At 35.1% G+C, this 21813-nt stretch overlaps 1 long non-coding RNA gene across 3 annotated transcripts; it reads left to right on the top strand.

Annotated features, from left to right (window-relative positions):
* Positions 1–18108: 18108 nt before the first annotated feature.
* On the top strand, positions 18109–21566 carry LOC127848923 (uncharacterized). Of its 3 annotated transcripts, none has more exons than XR_008034818.1 (5): positions 18109–18388; positions 18596–19841; positions 20066–20167; positions 20300–20359; positions 20524–21566. It is a non-coding gene; the product is annotated as an uncharacterized LOC127848923 (long non-coding RNA). The 3 variants fall into 3 exon arrangements; XR_008034817.1 differs by having other exon boundaries at positions 18109–18674; positions 19015–19841; XR_008034816.1 differs by lacking the exons at positions 18109–18388; positions 18596–19841 and having other exon boundaries at positions 19878–20167; positions 20524–21255.
* The last annotated feature ends 247 nt before the right edge of the window (positions 21567–21813 follow it).

The raw sequence follows: 21813 nt of genomic DNA, 5'->3' as shown, positions 1-21813 counted from the left end.
CTCATAACTGGTCTTATGCAAAAAGAGATTGCCATTCCAAACCCATATTTCAGTGTGTGTGAGCTAGCAAGCACAACCACAAGTCAATTGCTGGTTCTTATTACAGGATTAATGGTTATAGAAAGCATTAACTAGTACAACATGTTTTCAAAATGTATGTTTCCACATTGCAGATATTTGTGAAAGTTGATACACAAATCATACTTTACAGTTTGATGATCACTTGAAATTTTGCATTTTGGTCTGCACATACATATTTGATCACAATAATCATTCTCTACCCAAGCTAATTTGTATGCAATGCAAATTGAAGCAACCAAAATGTATTAACACTGTGTTGGCTGGGATAGTAAAACTGTTTTCTTATTGCAGAATATGTTAGCTATACGTATAATACAGATACTTGAGGTTTTCAAATCAAAACTGGCATATCATGTTTGCTTGAACGTATGTGAACAAATGTCATATACATGGTCAAACGGGGTATTGTAGTTGAAGAGAATATCAGATCACAATCATGATTGCTAGGTTTTGACTGCTATGCATAGTGACTATCCAGCATTGATCAGTTCAAACGCCAGAGTAGTAGAATGTATAACGCTTTCTCCAGTCCTGTGCTGGTTGAAAAAGATCCAGGTTCAAGTCCTGGCTTTGGCATGAACATGTGAAATGGCTGCATTAGTCAATTTCTTAATTTCTGATCTATCACTATCAAAGAAACAGGATTAACGGTTATAGAGAGCATTAACTAGAACAACATGTTTTAAAAATGTATGTTTCCACATTGCAGTTTTTTTGTGAAAGTTGATATGTGTGTCTGACGTGTGTGAAATGGCAGTTTTCGGTATTTTCATATGGCAAAGCATTTGACAGTTCGTTCTTGGTGCAAATTCATAACGTCATTTCAATATTTATTTAATTTCATCCTACCAACTAAAGCGGCGTTAACATATCAATAATAGAAAATTGTGTTTCTTTGTAAGTGGTTTAAATGCAATATCTCTATAACCCGTTGTCCGAATTCAATAAAATGTTCACAAGATTAACAGAAATTTTTATGCGCTCATGCTGATACTATATGTTCATACAAAATCGAATGCGCGAGTTATGATATTTTGATCTTACTGCAGTTGAAATAAGAACAGAGCTGTAGTCGCTTTAATAGTGCGGAATCATATCGAGCTGATTTCGTCAAACGAACGTCATGTAAAATGGGCGACTTCAGGCTCATATTGGCCTTAAAAAATAGTGGAATAAAAACTCAGATGAACACACGTTATTGTACAATATTTTGACCCATCAAGCATGTGAAACAAAACACGTTGTAAGGTTCTATACATTTTATTCATTCTAAGTATCAACCAATAATACCATAGCGAGCACCGACTTGATATGTGGCGTTCTCATCGTACTGATATTTACATTTCAAACAAATAAGTCGCCCAGAATTTTTGTTGTAGACGTATTCCAAATACTTCATTATGCAATTTATGCAGCAGAATCCGTGCCCGCACGTTTTGCTTATAATTGTTGGTGGATTGTCTTCATTTTTGCATATTCTGCAGGAGTCAACATCGCCACTGTTTTGTAGTTCACTTGAGATGCTTTCTATGGCTTGCGAAATATTTGAAGATGCCTTTGACAGAAAAGAGCAAACCGTTGGCTCATCGCTTTCTTTGGATTGCACATAGTGTAAGGATTTTTCAATGAACGCTATCCTTGTACGAGCATCAGCGTGCAACGATTTTATTTTTTGTTGTTTCTTGAGATACTGCTCTACAAAGTCAGTCTGCTTATTTTCACTTGAGATTGCATTTTGTTTTGCATTTCGCGAGCCCTTAGGTTTTTTGACAGTGTGTCCCTCGGAATCACCAATAGCTTTGCGTTTGTTCGAATTCTTAGTACTACTCGAACCTGATGAGTCGTTGGAATTTTGCTGTACAAGCTGAGCAATAAAATCGGCAGCTTCTTTTTCTTCATTTTTTTGCAAATGATACTGTTTATCAGCTTTCTCGTCTCTCATTTTTAGAAGGGAGTGCACGTTTTGACAAGTTTGGTTGAGCTCACTTGGGGTGAGATATAACGGATGACTTTCATCATCTAAACATAAACCAACACCAGCAAGTTGTTTTGACACCATTTCGCTTCGTTACTCAAATGAGAATGATTGCGTTTGTCAAAAGACTGGATTTATATAGTACAAGTTTGTGTTATAATATTTTTTTGATTTCGCTGCTCATTTCGAAACATGTTGATACTACTAGATGTAATATTACACAATGACTCATATTAAGCATTCGATCCATTGCAATTCAATACGACATTGTTCGTAACAATCAAACTATATCTAACCTGCTCAATTAACGACCAACACATGATATGCATTTCAACATTTTATTTCACAACAAACAAACAAGCATATAAATAAATCCAAAACATCTAATCAGTCAAAAGCATTCGCACCCAGCCAGTAACGTCAGCTCGACACATAGCGCAGTCTCCATCAAACATCATCAGGCAGCAGTTTTCACAAAAAGTGTGCCCACACCTTGTCAAGGTACTGTTTTTTTCCTCATCGTAGCATATGGTACACGTTTTCAATGCTCGAATAGCCTCTTCTTTTTCTTCTTGAAGTTTTGTTCTAAGCGAATTCAAAGCCTGCTCTTTCTCAAATTGGAGCTGCGATATTATCCTATCGGTTTCGAGTTCATGTTGCTCTTTTAGCGCGCGTTCGCGTTTAGACCACTCATCCTCGAAGAAACGCTCTTGATCATCAACCAAATGTTCGCTCGCTTCTCGCTGATAAGATGAAGCCTTTTGAATACACGATACCATTTTCTTGCAGACATCGCGACCTTCTTTAGACATAGCGAAGTCGCTGCTGTTAACGAACGCTGTAACCTGACTTCCAAGTCTGTTCAGTTGATAGCCGAACGACTTTAGATCAATTGACGCCGATTGTTCTGGTCGAGTGTATGGCTTTGTAGCATGTCGCTTGCCCTTGCCAGTCGTTTCGCTACTACCACTAGCAGCGTCTGTGTCCTCGAACTTTGGCAGTCGGTTTGCGTATTTCGGCATGATTTCGAGTCAATGTTCTCTCTTGGAGTCTCAAATCAAGAATGATGACAATAGCTGTCCGTGTCGCTTTATATACCCAACGGGCTGGTGCGTTTTCAGTATATAGACAAAGCATAGCGCTTACATACCAAAGTCCTTGATAAAGATGAATAGCAAATTTCTTACGCGTGGTAAGTGTAGACATTCATATCTGAGAAAAGCGATGAACAAAGTGGCATGTCTGAGAGATTTTGATCAAACGTACGTTAGCGAGTTAGGTCTTTACCTAAGAAAGACATTTCCCACATTACGCGACGACTGTAAATTGTACATTAAGCACGAAGTAACTATTCAAAATAGACGACCCGATTTCGTTATTCATGTACCAAATGTTGCGCTCATACTGTTAGAATACAAAACGTCGAATGTTACAACAAAAGTACGCAGAGAATATCTAACTCAAGTACTCGATACGTATCACAAGTTTCGACAAAGCTTATGCGTTAGTGAAAATTCCAGCCATATACGTTTACTTAGCATTTTGCTCATTCGCAATTCTTCATCTCGACAAAATAAAATTGTGTGTGTGAAAAATGAGTTAATACCTAACAGCTCTTATTTGATATGAACTTGTATGAATATTTTTGCGAAATGTACTATGATCAATTTTTAAACGCAACAGTGCAGTGGAGTATTTTTCAAATCACAATATCTCGCTAGTACAACTTTTTTTCCAATCCAATACTTCATCAAATATCTACCAGCATCGCACGAGAAATTACACCCAGTACAGCGAGGTCATAAAGTGCAGATAATATCGAACGTCATTTCAAATTAAAGTACACGGATAGATGAGTATTTGCGAGAAAGTTTAACTGTACATTTCTCAACAACCTATGCAGATATTGGGATCAAATTTTGACTATGATATTCAACTAAGAAAGCTCCACAATGATTGTTCCATACGTTGTATTCTTTTGTTAATGCTTCTTGGACAAAAGTGCAAGTTTATGGTCGAAAATACCGTTTGTATGAAGAAAACTTTTTTGCCTTTTCGTTTTGCTAAACGAAATATGTACAGTTGAATAAGGAATTGTTTTCTGAAGAATTTGGTGTATACCACTTTGCATGTATGTGAATCATTTCGATTAAATACGTAGGAAGTTAAACGCAACATTGATATTTTTCTTGACATCGGCATCGAGTCAAAATTCATGACGTGCAGTAGATCTACGTAATTTCGCTTCATGTAAACAACCTTGGTGCAATATCGTACAACGAGGTTTAAGTGCATTTTCTTTGAAACCACTCAAAATATCAATATGAAATTTTCAGTACAGTACACAGATGGCTATATGCTACAATTACGTACTGATTAGTTTGCCCTGAAATATATGCTTCTATGTAAAATATCTGTCCGAAATCTTTTGTATGAAGAAAACTTTTTTGCTTTTTCGTTTTGCTTAACGAAATATGTACAGTTAAATTGGGAATTGTTTTCTGAAGAATTTGGTGTATAACACTTTGTATGTATGTGAAACATTTCGATTTAGCACGTAGAAAGTTAAACGCAACATTGATCGTTTTGTTTAAATCGGCATCGCGCAAAAATTCATTACATGTAGTACGTCATTTCGCTTCATGTAAACAACCTTGGGTAAATATTGTACACCGAGGTTTAAGTCAAATTTCTTCGGAACTGTTCAAGTCATCACTATCAAATTTAAAGTACAATGCCCAGCTTATTGTTAGCTACAACTTTTCTATTGTAATTTTTGTTCCAACATACATGCTTATGAGATAAAAATCACGTTGAAAACGTTCGCAACAAGAAAACTTTTTCATCCTATCGCTTTTTGAAACAAAACTGATATCATCTTATAGAAAATTTCATTCCGAATATTTTGATATGACATGCGTGTATGTTTATTGTATCGCTTGATCAAGACTAGCCGAAAACCATTTTGCCTATAATCACGAATTCACTTTTTAAAGCACGAAACATGTGTCACGTAATTACGTATCGTTCGTGGAAAAGACACAGTAACCAACAAAGTTCATTTCTGATTTCTTTGCGTTTTATTTCTGCTTATTAACACAACACAACGTTTCCAAAATGTTTGTCAAATACAAGATACATGCGAAGCCCGCAATGGGCCCATCCCGCGAAAGCCAGCAATAATGCGACTTGTATATTCGGCCGTTCAAGTAAGACTCCTCTTCATACAACGCAGATACCAATTTATACAATAATGGACAAATAAATTGGGTGACGGCTGTCTGGATGATTGACTTTAACATGAGTTGAATTACCTGATACGGGATGGCTTTATGTGTGACTTACATATCTTGTGCATATATATGCCAATAATTAAGCGAGACCACGTTTGTTTAACTGTCACCTGTCATTTAACATGAAAATATACACAAATTAACAGTGTTGCATGTGCTTACAATAGACATAACAAATTAGTGAACCCAGCCATGGGCCATAACTTGGTGCATTTTTTCTCGTCTAATTTGACGATGACATATGATGCCCATTTATGCATTTCTTCATGAAGACAGATATTATGTTTCAGTTACACCGAACAAGGAATATACATGAAATACACCAATTATGCGACACACCTCATTTTCATTAAAGAAAGATTTTATATTTTATGATTTAAAATCTTTAGAAAGATCAAATCCTGAATGACAAGTGTCTTACAATAGCATGTATCAATGTTAAATGACGTTGATCGATTGTCCACGTAACACTACAGGCGTTGTTTGACTAGTGACCTCCTGTGCTGTCCATTCGAAGTAGGTATTGCCCGGGTTGAATATGTACCTGTTGCGGTCATGTAGATGTCTTGGTTTGTTGTTTTCTGTCTATGTTGATTCATGGGTGATGTTATCTACCATTGCTGTCGTGAAGAAGCTCTATCTATCGCCAAGCTGTGTAGGCAAATCGCACGTGGTCGGTTGCACTCATCCGCGTATCAAGGTTCACATCGAGGCTGGATATGTCATCGTGGTTTCTGTTGTTTTTGTCGCTGAACCAGCCGTCATCACGTCGTTGTTTCTGTTGTTGAATCCATCGTGATGTTGTCTCTGGATATGGTGTTGATGCGTACTGCGTTGCTAATCAATTGTGACGTCTGTTAAAACCTTTGTGATCGCATTGTTGTTTCTGTTGTTGTTAATTGTACTTTTGTTCTTGGTTCCAGCGTCTTCATTTCTCTTGGGACATTAAGATCTTCTATTGGCCATAATGCTCACGAGGTATTAACTATAGCAGTGTTCTCCTTGATGTCTTAGGCCTCGGAAGTATCATTCCAAATGCGTTATCTACGCACGTCAAACAGTTGAACGGCTGCATCTACTCTATAGTGTTTAACGTCACAAGTATTGTGTCCAGTGTTGCGTCACTTGTTGTCCTTCGAAATCTTCTGGCGTTGGTCTTCTTTTAGCAATAGAACCAGGTATTCACTTTGAGAGTAAACGCCATGATGTTCCATTCTAATTGTGTTGTTTGTTTCTTCTATTCGTTGTGGAAGGCGTTCTCTCGCGAAGTCGCTCTTCTTCGGCGTTGTCTTCAAATCTCGATATTTTTATCTGCGTCGTGGTGATACAAGTATCAGTTGTTCAAAATCATGGCAAACATTTATAAATATCCCCTTAGTTATTGTTAAATATCGTCATGACAACTTACTGTGATATCTTATTCAAAAAAATAAATTCTTTACAACGAAAAAATATTAGTCAATTCCTCAAAACAAACTTCGGATAAGTACATGACAGTTTGACATCTGACAAGCCATTTACTTAATATGACTTGTGTACCTTCTTAGGCATAATCATTTTACGCACGTGCGGCAAGTAAATTTTTGACAGGCGCGCGCCACTTTATTGACCTAGAGTAATGGGTAATGATAGACGTACCTGTTCATAAACCTCATCTTTATCACTATAGTTTTGCCGTTGGGCATAGATTTATTGACATGTTTGACCTGTGCACTTGTAAAAATGCGCAAATATGACAAGGCAGACTTTTATATATATGCATTCATAATATAAGAACACGTATCGGTATACTTCAAAATTCAGGTCTTTGCTCCTAATCGAACTACTCAAATAATTCTTATGCGACATCGCATCTTCTGTCCATAGCGTAATTTGCTTCGATGGCACAGGGATAAATTCTCTAACTCATGAGGACGCTAAGGTTATCAGAACCTCGGGCTCGGTATGTCCGAACGCTGATCAGTCAGCCGTGCTCATAAAATATAATTGTAACCCTTAAACAATTATATTAGAAATTTAATGCGTACATATCGTTATATTTTCACTGCTCTATACGCGTCAGATCGCATTAAATTCTTACTTAAAATTACTCAAGACCTTCAATATTACCGATATCCTACATATATTTGCAATCAACACAATGACGTATATACATATTTACATAATATTTTTTTTAAGTGTCTGCCCTATTCATATTCGCAATTACCATTACTGTTCTTATTTCCTATTTCTTTTACAATTCTGAAACTATTTTTAAATTTTCCAATAATTTTATCTATTCGTCCTCTTTAATTTTCTTTATCATTCTTATAAACAAAACCCGCCTTATTTTCTTTATTAAAATAATAAACAAAACTGTCTTAAATAATCTAAATTCCTAAATTCTTAATTCTGCCAATGTAAAATACTAGGTAAATTCTTTGAATATTTGTATCATCTCCGAGTTTTTTTCTACTATATTAATAAATAAAACCACCGCCAAAGTTTCTTTATTAAAATAATAAACAAAACTATATAAGATATTATTATTTCCGTGTACGTTTTAATTAAATGGAACTTTACAAAAAATACCAACAATTTAAAATGGATTTGTGCGCAAAAAAAACGCACGTTCGTATACAATCTATATTATAATCATACACAATTTATTCAAAATTCTTTAAATATTCTCAATGATTTGTTCGCCTCTAATTTCATTATTTCTATAACTCAGAAAATTCTGTAAATTTAAATTACTTTCTTTTTTATTTATTTTATTCTTAATTTCCCGATATTTTAGAAAAACTACAGATCAATGAAAAACTGTATGATTTTGATATTTGCATAATTTCTCCGTACATGATTAATTATTTCTTTAACACTTAACTACGTAAAATTCTTTAAAACAATTCTGAAAAATTTCGTTGTCATGACGCTTTTTACTTTCATTTTCTACTTTATAAATTTTGAAATTCCCTCTCCAAGTTTGCCATAATTTTTTTTTAAACAACTGACCTGAATTCATGTCGCGTTGTGGTTGTGATGTTTTCATTTTTTCGGCACGTGATCGCACTTGTGATCGTACTTCGGTCGTATCCATGGTACACGGCTCCATAAAATGTACTGTGTAGCGTAATTGCGTATCGTTCGTGGAAAAGACACAGTAACCAACAAAGTTCATTTCTGATTTCTTTGCGTTTTATTTCTGCTTATTAACACAACACAACGTTTCCAAAATGTTTGTCAAATACAAGATACATGCGAAGCCCGCAATGGGCCCATCCCGCGAAAGCCAGCAATAATGCGACTTGTATATTCGGCCGTTCAAGTAAGACTCCTCTTCATACAACGCAGATACCAATTTATACAATAATGGACAAATAAATTGGGTGACGGCTGTCTGGATGATTGACTTTAACATGAGTTGAATTACCTGATACGGGATGGCTTTATGTGTGACTTACATATCTTGTGCATATATATGCCAATAATTAAGCGAGACCACGTTTGTTTAACTGTCACCTGTCATTTAACATGAAAATATACACAAATTAACAGTGTTGCATGTGCTTACAATAGACATAACAAATTAGTGAACCCAGCCATGGGCCATAACTTGGTGCATTTTTTCTCGTCTAATTTGACGATGACATATGATGCCCATTTATGCATTTCTTCATGAAGACAGATATTATGTTTCAGTTACACCGAACAAGGAATATACATGAAATACACCAATTATGCGACACATGTACTGTAGATCGAACGTCATTTCTATCCATGTAAACAACCTTGGCTTGGGTGCAATATCTTACAATGAGGTTTAAGACAATTTTCTTTGAAACCACTCATAATATCCAGATGAAATGTTCACCACAATATTCTATCATATGATAGCTACAATTTTTGTCTCGCCTATATTGTTCTCACACGACTCATTGTGTCAGATATTTAATTTTGCAAAATTCGCTAAGAAGAAAACTTTTTCGTGTTAAGAGCATTTATCTTCATTTTGGTATGATTTTGTAGGAAATTCAATTCCACGCATTTTGATGTATTACACTTAAACGTCTGTCTAAACACACAAACAATACAGTGCAATAACGATTTCGTACTAAACGCATTTCTGTCTTTAACTTTAGATTTTTACAACGTCGTCTTTTATCCATGTAAACAAACGAAACAAGATGTTAAGTTACATCGGTTTAACTCAATTTGCTCGATAGCGTCTCTTGATATTTAGATGATTTTTTTCACCACAGTATTGCATCATATGATAGCTACAATTTTTGTTTCGCCTATATTGTTCTCACACGACTCATTGTGTCAGATATTTTACTTTGCAAAACTCGCTAACAAGAAAACTTTTTTGCGTTAAGAGCATTCATCTTTAGTTTGGTATGATTCTGTTGGAAATTCAATTCCACGCATTTTGATGTATAACACTTAGCTATATATCATAACACAACAATAAAACAGTCCGATAACGATTTTGTCATAAACGCATTTCTGTCTTTAACTTTAGATTTTTTTTCAACGTCATTGCATTTCTATGCATGTAAACAAGCGGGGAAAGAGTTTAAGTTGCATCGGTTTAACTCAATTTGCTCGAAAACGTCTCTTGATATTTAGATGATTTTTTCACCACAGTATTGCATCATTTGATAGCTACAATTTTTGTTTCGCCTATATTGTTCTCACACGACTTATTGTATCAGATATTCAACTTTGCAAAATTCGCTAACAAGAAAACTTTTTTGTGTAATGAGCATTTATCGTTATTTTGGTACTAGCTTGTAGGAAATTCGATTCCACGCATTTTTATATATAACACTTTACCGTATGTTTAGACACAACAAAAATACAGTGCGATAACGATTTCGTACTAAACGCATTTCTGTCTTTAACTTTAGATTTTTTACAACGTCATTCATATGCATGTAAACAAGCGAGGGAAAGGAGTTTAAAATGCATCGGTTTAACTCAATTCTTTCGAGAACGCCTCATGATATTCAGATGAAATTTTCACCACAATATTTAATCGCATGATAGCTACATTTTTTGTTTCGCCTATATTGTTCTCACACGACTCATTGTGTCAGATATTCAACTTGGCAAAATTCACTAACAAGAAAACTTTTTCGTGTTAAGAGCATTTATCGTTATTTTGGTATTAGCTTGTAGGACATTCGATTCCACGCATTTTGATGTATTCCACTTAATCGTATGTCTAAACACACAAAAAATACAGCGATATAACGATTTTGTACTAAACGCATTTCTGTCTTTAACTTTAGATTTTTACAACGTCATTGCATTTCTATGCATGTAAACAAGCGAGGGAAAAGATTCAGTTACATCGGTTTAACTCAATTCTTTCGCAAACGTCTCATGATATTTAGATGAAATTTTCACCATAATATGTAATCCTATGATAGCTACAATTTTTGTCTCGCCTATATTGTTCTCACACGACTCATTGTGTCAGATATTTTACTTTGCAAAACTCGCTAACAAGAAAACTTTTTTGCGTTAAGAGCATTCATCTTTTGTTTGGTATGATTCTGTTGGAAATTCAATTCCACGCATTTTGATGTATAACACTTAGCTATATATCATAACACAACAATAAAACAGTCCGATAACGATTTTGTCATAAACGCATTTCTGTCTTTAACTTTAGATTTTTTTTCAACGTCATTGCATTTCTATGCATGTAAACAAGCGGGGAAAGAGTTTAAGTTGCATCGGTTTAACTCAATTTGCTCGAAAACGTCTCTTGATATTTAGATGATTTTTTCACCACAGTATTGCATCATATGATAGCTACAATTTTTGTTTCGCCTATATTGTTCTCACACGACTTATTGTATCAGATATTCAACTTTGCAAAATTCGCTAACAAGAAAACTTTTTTGTGTAATGAGCATTTATCGTTATTTTGGTACTAGCTTGTAGGAAATTCGATTCCACGCATTTTTATATATAACACTTTACCGTATGTTTAGACACAACAAAAATACAGTGCGATAACGATTTCGTACTAAACGCATTTCTGTCTTTAACTTTAGATTTTTTACAACGTCATTCATATGCATGTAAACAAGCGAGGGAAAGGAGTTTAAAATGCATCGGTTTAACTCAATTCTTTCGAGAACGCCTCATGATATTCAGATGAAATTTTCACCACAATATTTAATCGCATGATAGCTACATTTTTTGTTTCGCCTATATTGTTCTCACACGACTCATTGTGTCAGATATTCAACTTGGCAAAATTCACTAACAAGAAAACTTTTTCGTGTTAAGAGCATTTATCGTTATTTTGGTATTAGCTTGTAGGACATTCGATTCCACGCATTTTGATGTATTCCACTTAATCGTATGTCTAAACACACAAAAAATACAGCGATATAACGATTTTGTACTAAACGCATTTCTGTCTTTAACTTTAGATTTTTACAACGTCATTGCATTTCTATGCATGTAAACAAGCGAGGGAAAAGATTCAGTTACATCGGTTTAACTCAATTCTTTCGCAAACGTCTCATGATATTTAGATGAAATTTTCACCATAATATGTAATCCTATAATAGCTACAATTTTTGTCTCGCCTATATTGTTCTCACACGACTCATTGTGTCAGATATTCAATTTTGCAAAATTCACTAACAAGAAAACTTTTTTGCGTTAAGAGCATTCATCTTTTGTTTGGTATGATTCTGTTGGAAATTCAATTCCACGCATTTTTATATATTACACTTTACCGTATGTTTAGACACAACAAAAATACAGATCGATAACGATTTCGTACTAAACGCATTTCTGTCTTTAACTTTAGATTTTTTACAACGTCATTCATATGCATGTAAACAAGCGAGGGAAAGGAGTTTAAAATGCATCGGTTTAACTCAATTCTTTCGAGAACGCCTCATGATATTCAGATGAAATTTTCACCACAATATTTAACCGCATGATAGCTACAATTTTTGTTTCACCTATATTGTTCTCACACGACTTATTGTATCAGATATTCAACTTTGCAAAATTCGCTAACAAGAAAACTTTTTTGTGTAATGAGCATTTATCGTTATTTTGGTACTAGCTTGTAGGAAATTCGATTCCACGCATTTTTATATATTACACTTTACCGTATGTTTAGACACAACAAAAATACAGTGCGATAACGATTTCGTACTAAACGCATTTCTGTCTTTAACTTTACATTTTGACTCAACGTCGAAAACTCTCTGCGAATAGAACAGTGATTTCGTACAAAGTTTAACTTCGCGTTTCTTCCCAACCATTTGACCAATCAACATAACATTTTCGCATTAATATGAAACGTGTTAATAGCAACAAGTTTTGTGGGGATCATTTTTTGTTAACATATTCGCATATAGAAGAAATGCTTAGCTTTTCGCATATAAATCACTTCGCTTACAAGAAAAAAAATTCCCATTTAAGACAAGTACATAGCAATTGATACCATTCGATAGGGAATTCTGTTCTGCACATTTTGATGTATGATACTCCACAATAGGTCTAATTACAAGAATACTGCTGAGAGAAAACGCATTCGTGCTTATAGAAATTTTGAACTTTAAAGTATCGAGTTAAACCGAACGTCGTTAGATAGCGAATAGTTGATAAAACTGTGTTTGTATCGAAGCGGTTTATGTTAACTGTCACATTAACGCGTGAACGCATTTCGATGAAATTTTCACAATCATAACCAGCAAATAAACAGGAACAATAAGAGTTTAAATATTTTGCAAGTAGATAAGTGGATATATGTCAAAATTTCTGTTTATTGGTAAAACTTGGGTTGATATGAAGAAAAGATTTTCATTTCGCAATATGATACAGTAATATTTGCATCATGCGATGGGGAATTTATTTCTGTGCATTTTGGTGTAACATACTTGATGTTTTTGTAAAACGCTGCAGTTATACGGGCAGAAAACCATATCACAACAAACACACATTTCATGAATCGTAATTTTGACCCTTCGTTGTCAGTGCAAATCGACGACGTCATTTCAATGAAACTCATCTTTCAACTTAAAGGGGTGTTTACATATCGACGATAGAAAATTGTGTTTCTTTGACAGTGGTTTAAGTGCAATATATATAGAACCAGTTGTCCAAATTCCATAAAATTTTCACCAGATGAACCGAAATTTCGATGCGCTCATACTGGTACTATTTGTGTATACAAAATCGAACGCGCGAGTTATGAAATTTTGATTTTAACGCAAATTTTCTCGATATTTCAAATTTTCAAGAACAATTGTACACATAACCATACTATTTGTATATCATTGTGTAGGCGCCAGTGTGCTGAACATTTTGATATATGTGGTTTGATATTTATTTTCTATATCTTCGTTGTACTAGTACAAATCACAAAACACAGTTGAAAAAATCACAGCGCGATAGTTGCTCTTTAATAAAGTTAGTGCGAAATCATATCGAGCTGCTTTCGTCAGTCGAACGTCATGAAAACATTTGAGTTCTCGGAATTGAAAATAAATATTGAATTGTTCAGGCTATGTAGAAAACTAAATGGGTATACGGGAATATTTTGTGCTGATGTTAAATGTTCAGTAATAAATATTTTGATGGATTACTCACATATTTGATATGATCTAGGATTATTTCAGAATGATAGGTTAGTAAATCTATGTTTGACTAGATTTTTTTATATACTCGCCTTTTGTCGTTTTAACATTGACTATAAAAATCTGCGTTGAGTACGCCTCATAACAAGATTTGAGACCTAAAGACCATGGATTTGCTTTAACTCGAAGGAAATACTGGATGGATTGTACGGACTCATGCTTATCAATTTTTATGCCCATTCAAGCTGTGAGTGTGAATATTTCGGCTTGTATGGTCATGAAAAAATATCATCACAAAGTCAATATTTGTATGATTTTTGCATGGTAAGTATGATTTTTTGATTTCTCATCAAATACACATTCAATTGTAACTTAAATCATGAAGTATAAACATTTTCAATGTGCTTTTTTGTCATTCTTCGTTTGATCGTTGAAGGGTTCGGACGTGTTTTTCGAAGCTCTCGACGTCGTACTCAGTATAAATTGAACTGGGCTGGCAAAGAACGCTCAGTTGCGACTTTGAAATTGACCGTTACGGACGTGTTTTTTATGCGCTCTTTTTTTTACATTGACTTAATCTTAGTTCAATGAAAGACTTTGACAAAGACGGACGTACTTTCGTGAGCTCTGACTATTGATGAAAAGTTTTGAGTTTAACTGACTTGTACTTTGAGAGTTAAATTGACTTCGCGTTATAGAATAGCGACTTGGTACTCGGGTTATGGAATTACTGGTGGACTGCAGTGTTAGGGTATTGTCATGAGATGACGGCTTGACTTTTACTTGCGTTGTGAAATGAAATCATGCTCTCATGCGATGATAACTTTTGAACGTTTAGTACTGACTGACAACGAATTTTTGTGAGCGACTTGACTTCACTTTAAGTTTTGACATCGGACTGATCGGACGTGTTTTTTTAAGCCCTGACTGTTGTGAATAATTAAATTTATGTTGTGGTGTCAAGCGATTGACTGTCAGTTGAGGTTCAGATGTCGAGCTGTGCGGACGTGTTCATCGAGCTGCTGTCTACAAAAAACGTGAGTACAAATTTTTTTCGTTTTACTGTTTACAAGTTGCGTGATGATGTATGATGGTTGTAATGTGTTGGGTAGAAATTACTCAGTGCTGATACAGTGTCGATATGTTGTGATGAGCGATAATAGTGGATGATGGTGGAACAGAATATTCATTGAGCTATTTTGAGGAAGCGAACATATGATGGAAAAATGTTGCAAAAATATTAAATGCATGTGCTTATATGTACTAAATATGATATTGCTTTACTTGTATTTGCATGCTGTTAACATTTCTATTTTATTCCAGTGGGCTGTGGTGAGTATTGCAGATTTAACTTGTATGTGTGGTTTTTTGTTAACGATGCTTAATGAAAACTGTTATTGTACACTTAGTATGGAATGATGTGAATGATGATATGATGGGTAGAATTAATCAGTGCTTGTGTCTAGAAATGCTGAATGTTTATTGAAAAGGCTAAATGCTAGCCAGTACTAAGAGTTGAGCTACCGTGGGAATGTGAAACGAACTGATGGTGTAATATGATGGTGTATTGACATACTTTTCTTATATGTACTAAATATGATATTGCTTTACTTGTATTTGCATGCTGTTAACATTTCTATTTTGTTCCAGTGTGCTGTGGTGAGTACTGTAGATATTACTTGATTTTTAGTGTCTATGAATGCTGATGTATGATAGCTATAGCATGAGCTCAATGCTAACCAGTATTATGAGTTGATGTATTGTGGTGATGCTAATCGAACTGATGATGTAACATGATGGTGAACACTTACTGAATGCATAAAATTTATTGAATTGCGTTTGTTGATATGCACTATAATATGATAAATGTATTGCTTAACATGTATATTTCATGATGTTTAATTTCAGTGGGCTGTGGTGAGTACTGTAGATTGTATTGCCTATGTATAGAATTCAATAAAAGATTATGACTGAAAACTGCTTTTGATTCTTTTTGAACAGTTTTAGGGACTATAAGTCTATAACAAAAATATGTCGGTTGGCGTTCATACAGCAATGTTTTGAGTAGTACAGAAATGTTTCTACGTTTGTGGTCGCCAGTTGTCTGTGATGTGTAAAGTGAAAAATACACGGAGCTTTGAATACAACAAACAGTTACTGTTTTAACACAGATTGTGTGCTATGCATTTTTCGATGTAGATCTTTTTCAGATTTGACATGAAATGTAGACCTGACATTTGAACAGAGCTGGGAAACGAAAAGGTAAGTTTGTTAAATTTCACAATGAACACTTGTGTTTTGACAAAAGAAGAGATAAAGTGAGTTTTGTCATCATCATGGTTTCTTTCAGAGTATAACTCGTGAACAGATGAAAACCTATTTTTTGCTAGATTTTCATGTACTCTTTTTTTGGATGATAAGTATGTCAGTAACTCAAAATCATACGGCTAGTACAGTATGGAACATGAATGCTTTGTTCAGATTTTCAGATGTGTGCTGGCAGTTCAAGTCTGGCAGCTGAAGTGAACAGTCGTGTTTTCTGGAGCTCCAACAATATGCTAGAAGGTAAGTAACTATGTTTGTTTTGCATTGCATGTTTTTATATGTTTCAGACTTTCAAGCAGAGATGTCATGCTGACTGGAGTTGAACACAGGGCAGTGACAAAGTGAAAGGTAAGTACTTTTGACTGAATGTTTGTTCTATGCATGTTTTGTTTAAATACATTTCAGGAGTGCTTATCCAGTGATGATATGACAGTTGGAGTGAACAGTGGAGCCAAGCAGTCTTGTTTTTGGAGCTACTCAACAAGCCTTGAAGGTAAGTTTAGAATTTCTCAATGTTAGTGAATTGAAGTACTGTCACTTGCTTTTGGACAGTCGAACAGAACAGACGTGGTTGCGAGAGCTCTCATATCTGTTGTGTTAAACTGTTTTTATGATATGTTATGTTTGTTTGTTTGTTTGTGATGTACTATTTTTCAGATGCTGATGGCAGTGATGGGTTTTCAAGCTGACCTGAACAGAAAAGCACTCATATGGTAAGTACAAAATAGTTGTTATATGGGATGTTGTGCATGCTTTTATGTTTCAGGTGTACTTGCTGACAGCGACGAAGACGATGTAAGAAGAGGAACATTGTTGAGAAAGTGATTGGGACTGGCAAACAGGGTAAGTGTAACAATTGTGTTTGTTTAATTTGTAACATGCGTGCTTTGCTCTGTTTCGGATTTCACATGCAGAAATTAAACAGGATTTCAACTGCTGAGACACAATTCATCACAAGTAAGGTAAGTTTTAATTCATTGATTTGAGTTGTACAATGTGTTCTTTACTTTATTTTAGATTCGAGTCACTGGTTTACACATGGAATAAGATTTCCACGTCTGTTACTCAACTCTACAGAAGCAAGGTAAGTCGATCAAATTTTTGTTTTCATTGACTGCTGTAATGTGATGTTATGCTATTTTTCATGTGTGCTATGCAGAGATGGAGAATTCAATTTTAAGAAAGATTAACTGCTGCAGCTTAGCTCTGCTCTGTGTTGATTTTTGTTCAAAAACGTTTAAAATGTATGTGTGTTTGAAGATGTTTTGTTTCAGTTGATGTCCAGATGGCAAGCAGTACAGACGTGTTTCTTGGAGCTGCCAAACAGTGAGTACAAACGTTTTATATTTTTCAGTTGTTTACTCATAGAAGTCTGTGAAAGATGATAACAAGGGTTGAATCTATCAGCACTTGTGTCTAAAAATGCTGATGTGTGATGGTTTACTGAAAGGGGTAAATGCTAGCCAGTACTTACACTTGAGCAACCGTGGGATGTCGAACTAACTGATGATGTACTATGATGGTGAACACTTACTTTGTGTATCGAAATGCTTTTGTTGATATTTACTAAATATTGATTGACATTTGTTTGCATGCTGTTAACATTTCTTTTCAGTTGGCTGTGGTGAGTATTGTAGTATACATTTGTTTCAATAAATCATGATGAATGAACACTGATTTCTATTCTTTTTTACAGTTTTAGGGATTATTACTCTATAACAACTCTGTCGGTTGGTGTTCGTGAATGTGAGCTTAATGTTTGAGTAGTACAAAAATGTCTTTACTTTTGTGATCGCCAGTTGTCTGTGATGTAAAGTGGAAAAACACAGCTATGAAGCATACAATTGTTTCAATATTTTATCAATGATAGTGTGCTATGCATGTTTTGATTTAGTTCGTTTCAGATACGACATGACATGAAGAGTTGACAGTCGAACAGAGCTGAGCAAAGCAGAAAGGTAAGTGTGTTTCATTTTAGTATGGACACTTGTATTTTGTTTTTATATGGTATGTTTTGTGCATGCTATGTTTCAGGTGTACTTGTAGTCAGCGACGAAGACGATTCAAGAAGAGGAACATTGCTGAGAAAGTGAATGGGACTTGCAAACAGGGTAAGTGTTACAATTGTTTGTTTGATTTTTACCATGCATACTTTGCTTTGCTCTGTTTCAGATTTCACATGCAGAAATGGTCTCATAGCAGTGCCAACAGTGAATAAGGATTTCATCTGCTGTGAAACAACTCAACAGAAAGTAGGTAAGCATTGAATGAATGCACTTGAGTTGTACAATTTGATGTGATGCTTTTCTCTGTTTCAGATTCAAGTTCCTGGTGTAGACAGAGAAATGTGTTTGAAGAAGGAATTCTACTACTGTGATTCAACTCTACAGAAGCAAGGTAAGTAGAAACACAATTTTGGTTTAATTTAACTCATGTGTTTTGCACTGCATGCTATTTTTCAGGTCTCTCACGCAGTGATGGAAAAGAAGAAGATTTCAAGAAAGAATCACTGCTGCAACTCAGGCCTATAACAAGGTAAGTGTTTACTATATTGTATACAAAATGTTTCTCTGTTTTACTCTGTTTCAGGTTTCAATTGCAAAGATGTTGCAGAGATGTTTTGACAGCTTGAGACAGAAAAGAAATTCAGCAGCTGTGTCTCGACTCTAGCCACGAGGTAAGTCAAAACAAATATACTGGTTTGTATGTAATGTTGTTATGCCATTCTATGTTTCAGACTTACATTGCTGTGACTGTTCCACAGTGGGTCAAAAAAGAGACGAATACAGGTTTCAAGAAGAAAATTGGCTGTTAAAAACCTGCACAAAATATGAGGTAAGTAAACTACTCTTTTGGTTTGTTTTGTGCTTTGTTATGCTTAACTATTTTTCAGATTGGAATGGTGGGTCGTTACAGAGCAGACTTTTGGACTACTGAGAAGTTGAGAAACAGAGAATGATTCAAGATCAGCTAGGTAAGTCTTGATTATTATGCATTGCTAAATGTTTTTTTCATTTCAGTATGGCTGTGGTAAGTACACATACTTTCTATAATTTCATATTGAACTGTTTTGATGACTTGTATACTGCTATGCAAAATGTCTGTTTTTCATTTCAGTAGCCTGTGGTAAGTACACTAACTTTCTTTAATTTTCATATTGAACTGTTTTGATGACTTGTATTCTGCTATACAAAATGTGCTTTTTTCAATTTCAGGTCAGCAATGGTAAGTATAGTGTGTTTTTTTATGTATAATTTTGTATACATATTGTTTTTTTCATCATAGCATGTCTTTTATATTTATGCTTTGTGTAAGTAAAATGTTCATAAATCATTCTTATCTTCAAACTAAAAATGTATTGTGCTATGCAAAATGTCTGTATGTTTTCAGTTGCCAGAGGTGAGTACCATTACAGTTGAAAAGTTAGTTTTGTTTAGTTAAAGTTTTGGTTCACAGTTCTGTTTGTTATTTGGCAAAATTTACATGTATGCATTGAGTCTTGATTTCAGCTCGATTGTGGACTGAAGAAGATTGCCAGCAGAGGGATTGGATACAAAATACAAAGTAAGTACTGAGTTTCTTACTAAAAGTTTTGAGTTGTATTCATTGTGTGTAAATATGCTATGATTGCTATGAACATGACTTTTGTATTTCAGCGAAGACAACATAGGTAAGTAAAATTGTTATCTGTTTCATGTTTACTGTTACAGTTCAATATTGTGTTTATAAATTGTAAGTTGTACAAACACATTCAAAAGTTTCTAATCATGCTTTCGATTTCATTTCAGCTTTACTGCTAGACGAGTGTTCTCTACTACTTGACGAGTCAGCTTTACTACCAGGCGAGCAGTGACAACAAGGCGCCTTTGTGGAAACAACACAACAAAAAAGTGAGTATTAGTTGAACAATTGATTGAAATTGTTTTACTGTATGTTATACTTAAATGCAAAATTGTGCACATAAATTGTAAGTTGTACAATTACAATGAAAGTTTCTGATCATGCTTTCTATTTCATTTTAGCTGTACTGCTAGACGAGCAGTGACAGAAAGGCGCCTGAACATGCAACACAAAACAAAAAAGTAAGTATCAGTTAAACAGTTGGTAGAGTTGTGTGTTTTTCTTTAGCAGTTTGTGTTTACTATTTTATTTGATACATGGTATATTACACATGCATGTTTTTATCATTTCAGGCTGTTTACTTTCATCGTTTACTGTTTAACACAATTTGCTTTTCTATTTTCAGTGCCAATATACAAACCTTGATGTGAACACCGAGTAGTCAATGCATACGTGTGGCGTACAGCTGCGACAAAACCGTGGGTCCATCGCACCGATAACTCGAACATTGGCCCGCGTATGGACATCAGTGCAACTTTGTGAATCCATGTAACTTTGTGAATCCATGTAACATTGCGAATATGTGTCGATCGAAAAATGTGTACATTCTGCACTGAAACGAACTCGGTGTTGCAAGTGGCAAGTGTTGACAGTGTGTATGTTTATGTTTATGTTTTTACATGAAAACTAAAGGAGATTGTTCTCCTACCTTTTTTTTCCTTGTTTTATTGCGCTGGCCAGCAATATTGATGTATTGATGTATGTGTTTGTGTTTAAACTATGCAATACCAAAATCAAACAAAAAATAAACATTAACAGTCATTAACTGTGTTTGGGCGGCCGAGGGGTTTAAGACTCCACAAGTGTGAAGCGCACTGATAGCACTTGGGGGTGAACACCTCGGTATTTCGGTGCTAAAATGTTTTCACGGTGCTTATCTTGACGCACTGTTAAGACTACCAACCAGTTAATGATTGCTTCATCTTTAAACAAAAAGTAAGTCTCTACTTTGGCACAAGAGACTCCAAGTACCAAATACCAACAATTAAAAAGCAGACGTTTTTCAAAACTATGATCGCTGAGATTGATAGTCAGATGGAGTCCTGCCCAGTTAGCTGTGTAGCGGTCTAGGGCGGGGTTGCAAGTCAATACGAAATGAGGCGCTATAAAGCAACTCGTCCCCGTTATGACCGTCAATACTTTCGACACTATCTGGGAATCCTTTCAACACCACATTGTTGCGCTGTTGGAAGGGTGGTAGGCACGCATGGTGACATGCCTGTGCTTTGCTATGCGACACCATGGTATTTTCGTACGGTGACACGAAATATCTTAATCTGGCTCTCTCAGAAACGCAGGCACGCGTTGACCGAACCTGACCGATGACCGAGCAATAACATTTCTATTAAGTGCTTCAATGCACAAAGTCTGCTAGGGCTGGGGTGGGAAGGCGACTTCTCTTGTACTCAGACAAGAGGAACGGTCACAAGTCCGTGAAAACGCCGAGTGACACCACTAGCTTTCAATCGTACAAAGCAAAAAACTTTCAAACTTTAGTTTGAGGTGAAATGATAAAAAAACTATATAAACAACTAACCGTTATAAGATATTTGCCATATGGACACAAACTATGCTACTCAATGTTGCGTTGAACATTAATTGCGCCTTACGAACTACTCGTGTTGAAACTAACATT

This window comes from Dreissena polymorpha, chromosome 10 (assembly GCF_020536995.1).
Source record: "Dreissena polymorpha isolate Duluth1 chromosome 10, UMN_Dpol_1.0, whole genome shotgun sequence".
NCBI lineage: Eukaryota > Metazoa > Mollusca > Bivalvia > Myida > Dreissenidae > Dreissena > Dreissena polymorpha.
The sequence above is the reverse complement of the archived record's forward strand: the minus strand, read 5'-3'. Positions and strand labels throughout refer to the sequence as shown.